Below are 7,498 nucleotides of genomic sequence, written 5' to 3' on the forward strand. Positions count from 1 at the left end.
ATAGAGGTGCTGTCACATATGATAGTATTTATAGGCACTGTGTAGGTGGCATGATTATAGATTGAAAGTATTTATAGGACTGAATATCACATATAATTGCATGGTTTAAAGCTAAGGCCTTGGAGCAGACAAATCTGAGTTCTAATCCTTATTACTACTTACTAGGTTTGTAATCTTGGGTATAGGTTTATCAACACAATATATTATCAGACGTCTTAACTTTTGCCCATTTATCCGGTTTAAGTGGTGTTTTAGTGTGATCTTAATTTGTGTGCCTGTGATTATTAATGAGGTTGAACTTTAGTTAAAAATACTGGCAGAACAGTTGGGAACTAAATTGGGTGGCAGCTACTCTATTTTAAAACAGGCCTGTTTATATAAATAAGCATTTCTGGCATGTGGCCTTCCCATACATAACATTGTCATTAAAATGTAATTCTCATTGAAAAATGAATATTCACAAATTTGTTTTTCATTCTAGGCCTAAGTGATACTATGTTTTAAGGTATAAATGGTTTACTATGTTTTATTTGTGACCATTGTTAGTTTTTCCATCAAAGTCTATTGTCTATGCATTCACAAGCATCTCATTAAAATATGTATTCTGTGACCAACAGAAATCTTGTATTTGAAGAGGGAAGCCAAAGCACAACCATTTCTAGCTTGAGTGAAAAAAGTAAAGAAGAAACTGGAATAAGTTTACAGGTAAATATTATAGGCCTACTATTTGTGATAATATTTATTTTATACTTCATATTATTTTGTTATAGAGACTGTATAGATATAATTTGATTTTCAAACTAAAGTTTAGACTGTCATGTACATAAATTCATGATTTGAAGCTTAGGCCTTGGAGTAGAAAATTTGAGTTCTAATCCCGACTCTACCCCTAAATTGTATAACCTTGCACCAATTACTTAACCTTTCCAACCTTGAATTCCTTTATTGGAAAGATTGATGTAAAACCTATATCATAGGGTAATTGATACCATGTATTTTTCATTTTCCTTATAGTACTTAACATTTATAATTACATATTTATTGGTTTACTTATTTGTTGTATTGGTCACATCTCAGGCCTTCAATACATTTCTTAATATCTACTCTTAAATTGGCCTGTTCTTACTGAATTTCTGAGGTAAACTTACTTCTCTAAAATGACAATTTCAACTTCTCTCATCTTTTTGGCTTTGCTTTTGTTTTAGCTTTAGCTTTCCTCCTACTTCTGGAGAAAACGGGTGACATAGACAGGAAATCCCACCACAACCTACTATCATAGAAATCTCCCTGCATCTGCTCCCATCATAGAGAAATGGTTTCTCCTTCTGTCCGCAAACTAATCCTTCTTCCTGTGCTTTGTTTTTCAACAACTCTTTTTCAGAAAAAAAAAAAAAAATATTGTGCTGTGCCCTCTCTCAACATATCAAACTTTTCCTGTTAAAATCATTTTCCTGCAAACTAATACAAAATCATTTTTCTAGTCCCTATGTCTCTTTGTGTGTGTGTCACCCTCTTTTTCTCCCTTCCCTTCACAGCAAACCTTTGTGAAAAAGTTCTCTCTAGTTGGTGTCTCCATTTCCTCTCCTTCCACTCTCTCCACTGAAGTTGCACTTGCTAATGGCACGGTAAACTTCATGTTACTAAGTCATCTTTCATTCAACATGTTTCTTAACATTTCATTAACACTTGGCACCATCAACCATGCCTTGCTTGAAATATATTCTATCTACCTTTTTAAAATTCCATTCTCCCAATTTTTCTTCTTCCCTATTTGCTTCTTTGTACTCTTAATCCTCTTTTACTTAGTTTTTGGAATATTTTTTGTGTTCCAGGCACTGTACTAGGCTTAAATACTAAATGTTTTAACACTGAGACTTGACTTCATGTTTATGACTAGAAACAGTTTAATTACAATTACACAGTGATGCCAATATCAGTGAATTTTTATTTAAGCAATATCCTTCAAAGCAAGCACCTTTTAGGCAGTTAAATTGCGTTTTCGATTTCCTATTGAATACAGTTTCTTACTTTTGCAATTTTTATTTTTATTTTATTGAGATTATTTTAAAATAATTATCTTTTTCCTGTGTAAATTTCACAGCAAAGATTTGAGTCATCAAACCGCTTCTTTATCCATATCACATTTTACCACTTATAATGCAGATTTGAGTTTGTGTTTTTTTTACTAAATTCCATTTTCAAGAATCAGACTTTGCTTCAGAACATCAATTTCCCATCAACAGTTTTAGCTATTGACAGGATTATTTGGTGTGTATTTTTAATGATTATTTTTGCATGTATTAAAAGCCTAGTCAGTTGGGATTTATTTCTTATCTAATTCATTAAATTGTGAGCAACTCTTCTCAGGTATTAATTACATTGTCATTCAGTTATCTGGGATCTTTTTGTGTTCCTAATCCAAATTAATATCATATTTTATTTTATAATATAGCATTTATAGTTGAGATTTACATGTTGGTGAACTTCCAATTTGCTAAATTCATAAAGTGATAGTTTTCCTCTTCATTTTTTGTTGTTTCCATGTTTTTAGGATCTGCTCTTAGAAATCTACAGAAGCATAGGGGAGCCAGACAGTCTGTATGGCTGTGGCGGGGGGAAAATGCTACAACCCCTTACTAGGTAAATTGCATTTTTCTAGGTAATGGTATTATAATTCTGTTTGTAAAGGAGTTACATGTAGAACTCAAAGGTATTTTGAAATCTTTAATTATAGACTACGAACATATGAACATGAAGCAATGTGGGAGAAAGCCCTAGTAACATATGACCTTGAGACAGCAATCTCTTCGCCAACACGCCAGGCGGGGATCATTCAGGTATTTTTTTTTTTCCTGCTTTAGTAAAACACTAAAAGTGTAGTGCTGAGATGATTTCAGTGTGTCAGTGGACTATTTATATAGCCCGATAAATTCTAGGTGTAAGACTGAAATTACGTGTTTTTTCAGGCATTGGGCTAAAAAGTCAGAGGGATGCACAGGTAAATAAGACAGGTCACTGACCTAAAAGATAGTGTTGATGATAATCTTGTTAGCTAATATTAGAAGATATTTCTTGACTGTGTACAGCAAACATATCAAACTCAAAGGCTAACACGGGCCAAATAAACAAGGTTTAAGTTTATGTGGGCTGCAAAAAAAAAAAAAAAAGTTTCAATTTTCATAGAAACATAGGTTTATTTCAATAGAGACATGCTAAAGACAAAGGACTGAAATAAATGAGTAATCATTAACATAAAATAATAGAACATTTTAATAAAAATTAATATTTTTTCTTGAACATTAAATTACTAGACACTGAATAACTGCACAAATTAATAAGCGTAACGCAAATAAACCTATTTTTCTTGTTCTCCAAAAGCGAAATATTTCCTGTTGCACACACCAAACAAGTCAGTCCAAGACTAATGACGTGGCAATCAGCTGCTAAAATATTCACTGGTAGCATTAGTGGAGAGAAATGGTGCGCCTGTGTGTAAGGCGCTTAAGGGAAATGAATGCAACACTATTATAGTAATCAGTCATTAGCGAACGTTGTAGTTCATTATTAATAATTATGTATAACAGGATATTGTAAAAATTAAGTTATGAAATTTTTATTAAAACATTTCTTGCATACCATTATATTGGCTGGGCTGCAGAAATACTAGTGGGCAACATGCTTGACATGGTTGGTGTACAGTGTGCTAGGTAATGAATTAAGTCCACCTGGATAATCTCATGTAAACTATTTCTAATAGTTTGCATTAGAGCTGGTCCCAGAAGGTATCATTTCTGTTAGTGGCTACTATTCCTTAACCATTCTTCCATCAGATATTAGAGTCCTTTGAGCTCTATCTTTGTGTTTTGGGGGAACATAGCTACCATTACTTCGGAATTTTAAATGAAATATTGTTCACTACTAAATTTTTTTAAAAGTTACTTTGCGTGTTTGATTGTTATGTTTTATTTCTAGTTTTCTGTTATCTTTAATTACTTACTTTTTTCTTTAAACTCCTGCTCAGGCCTTGCAGAATTTGGGACTCTGTCATATTCTTTCTGTCTACTTAAAAGGATTAGATGATGAAAATAAAGAGTGGTGTTCTGAACTACAGGAACTTCATTACCAAGCAGCATGGAGGAATATGCAATGGGACCACTGCATTTCTGTTAAGTAAGAAGAACTCTGACATTTTTAATCATCATTTCTCTATTTATAAACAATACACTTTTAAAATATTGCTCTATGAATATAACAGGATTTCTGTTTTTATGTTTTTGAGATCTTGCAAGCTGAAGATATGCCTACATGCTTAAATAAGATAGCAATAAGCAGTTGATGTACCTAGACTTGCAGTAGGGCAACTCTACCTCTAGCCCCAAGTATATTTGAAAATAGAAATATAAAAAGTATTTTCTCATGAGAATCTTCTCACATATTTATAAATCCAAAGAAAAAATATATCTATTTCCCTCCCCACTCCCTGCTGCAAACATTTTAGTTAATCAGTTAGCACTGTTATTGACTGGATGTATACAAAAGACTGTTTACCTTTATTTAGGAAATATTTTTTTATAAAAAATGTACTGCTAAATTACTAACACAGGACGATAATATTTGTAGGATCACCTCATTTTCTGAATGAAAAGCCAAATACCTAATTAATAAACGATTTTGTATCTATGTTAAAAAGTCTTTTGATGAGGTAAACAACAAAAATTAAATCATATTAACTGTATGTTTAACTGACTTCATAGAAGTTTTTTGTGTGTGTGTATTTTTTTGTTTTTACTAATGGGCATTTCTTTCCAATTTCAAACTATTAGATTACTATAAAATTAGAGATATACTTTCATATTTTTAAAACATTATAGTCTGTGAGCTTGTTCCTGCCTACTTATATAAGTCACCATTTACTGTTCTTTTGCTTGCTCTATTTCAGCCACACAGTATGTGAGAAACATTTTTTCTGCTTGAAGAATTTAAATGACCAAATTTTTTGTATTTCCTAACTGAAATTTCTAGAAATGCTTTTTATGGAGAAATCTTAATTTTAGTTTTAAAATTGTGTCTCTTGATGAAATTGTTTATACATGCATATCTTAAGATTCTGTTTTTAAATGTATTTTTCTTTTATTTTTAAAATTACCTCACAGCAAAGGAATAGAAGGAACCAGTTACCACGAATCATTGTACAATGCTTTGCAGTCTCTGAGAGATAAAGAATTCTCCACATTTTATGAAAGTCTCAAATATGCCAGGTATTATAAAAAGAAAGTTATTGTATTTTAACATTTAATGTCATGGCTTCTTTTCTGAAAACTTGACAAATGATTTCAATGTAAGGATTTGCGCTGGTGAAGGGATAAGAGCGTGGTGGCTATAGTCAGGTTGTCATTTCTGCCCTCCTCTCAAAAACACTTCCCTGTGTAATAAAAATTCATGTGAATTAGTGTTGAAACTCAAACAATGCAAGTGGGGGATGGGGACAACATCCAGGGTTTAGCAGTTTCCTACCTTTTGCACATCTGAGAAATGAGTGCTCAGAAGAGTTTTATCTTCTGTAAGCAAATTGGTATGCGAATCGTGGGTGTGCCTACCTTAATTGTTTTCTGTATCTTGAAAAGTATTCTTTGTTTTTTCAATGTTATATGCTAGAGAATTCTTTAATGCACATTTGTCAAATACATATTACAGTGTTTTTATTTTTGTTTTAAATGTAGGAGCATGCTCAGATGCTAGGTGCTTACATAAATTGTTACATTTTTTTCTTATGTAATACATTTTTCTTTGTTTATGTAGTTCAAACATGTTCTTTCCTTTAAAAACAATTCCCTTTGCGACCCCAAGGCCAGTTTTTTTATGCTGAACTCTCAAGAAAGATTTGTTGATTGCCACTCCTTTTGGTTTCTTCCTCGACCAGTTCACTAAGAGTTTTAATCTTATCTCCTTTAGTAGTTTGTATGGAATATACCTGTTTTAGTGTTTTTTAAGTAAAGTCAATACTTCAGTCTTGTTATGGGGCACAAATGAGACATTGCACATTAAAGTACTTACCTATTACAGACCAAACAAGTGTAACATTGTTTTTTGTTTAATAATAGCTAGTTACCTATTAAATCCTGTATTTTGTTACAGAAATAATATTGTTACCATTTAGGTGCTTATTATGTTCTAGCCACTTAGGCTTTTTTATGTATATATTCTCTAATGTTCAAAATAATTCTGTAAGAGAAAAGCTTAAATCAGCCGTGGGCAAACTACGGCCCTCAGGCCGGATCCGGCCCGTTTGAATGAATAAACTAAAAAAAAAAAAAAAAAGACCGTACCCTTTTATGTAATGATGTTTACTTTGAATTTATATTAGTTCACACAAACACTCCATCCATGCTTTTGTTTCCGGCCCTCCGGGCCAGTTTAAGAACCCGTTGTGGCCCTTGAGTCAAAAAGTTTGCCCATCCCTGGCTTAAATTCAGAGGAAACCAGTATGTGCCCCATTTTCCAGCCATATGTGGCAGCGCTGAGATTTAGATCTCGGTCTGTACGATTCAAACAAACTTATTTTGTTTTCACTGCATTAGGCCAGTGCTAGTGAATATTATTATTATTAGATCAAAATTGAAGCCTAGGATGAGAACTTTTATCTTCCTGAAAACCTCTTCTTAGTTTTTTCATTGTCTTGTCTGTTCTGCCACTAGAGTAAAAGAAGTAGAAGAGTTGTGTAAGGGCAGCCTGGAGTCTGTGTATTCACTCTACCCCACACTTAGCAGATTGCAGGCCATTGGAGAGCTCGAAAGCATTGGGGAGCTTTTCTCAAGGTATGTGACTCGTATGACTGTATTCCTCAACAGTGGTGTTTTTGTTTCCAGCTGTGACTTTAAAAAAATAGAGACCATCAGTAGGTTTGTTTCTTTCCTTTCATCAAGTTGTAAATTGATTAGTGAACTGTCCTCTTATTAAAATAAACATTTTCAAAAATAATGAAAGTAAAAATTCAAGTTTTTAAATTTTAGTATTAGATGCTTTCCTCTTTACTTCGTGTTCTCTTTTCTATCCCAGGTGGAAGTGTTTCCTCATGTTTTTCGCTACAGCATATTATTCTCCCTTCTGTGTAGCACTGCACTGACATTGGTGTCATTTTGTATATACTCTGCTATGCTATGCCAGAAGCTCCTAAAAGTGGGGCCCATTCTCTTGTTTGCTGTTGTATCCCCAGTGCATTTTCCTGGTGACGGATTCATACTAAACATTCGGTGACTGTCAGTGAATTTGGAGTAGGTGTGTAGGGGAGATTGGCTCTTATAATGGTGAGAGGGAAGTGATCCAGAATATTGAACAAATGAGCTAAAACAGTTATTCAGGATGCTACTGATCTCAGTTTGGATTTTGTGACCCTGAGAAAGTTCCTTATCCTTTTTGGGCCTCACTCTCCTCATATCTAAACTGGGGGGTTTATATTTGATGGCCTCTAGGGCCCTCTGTAGCCTGTCATTCTGAGTCA

The sequence above is a fragment of the Myotis lucifugus genome, unplaced genomic scaffold (assembly GCF_000147115.1).
Source record: "Myotis lucifugus unplaced genomic scaffold, Myoluc2.0 scaffold_491, whole genome shotgun sequence".
Classification (NCBI taxonomy): domain Eukaryota; kingdom Metazoa; phylum Chordata; class Mammalia; order Chiroptera; family Vespertilionidae; genus Myotis; species Myotis lucifugus.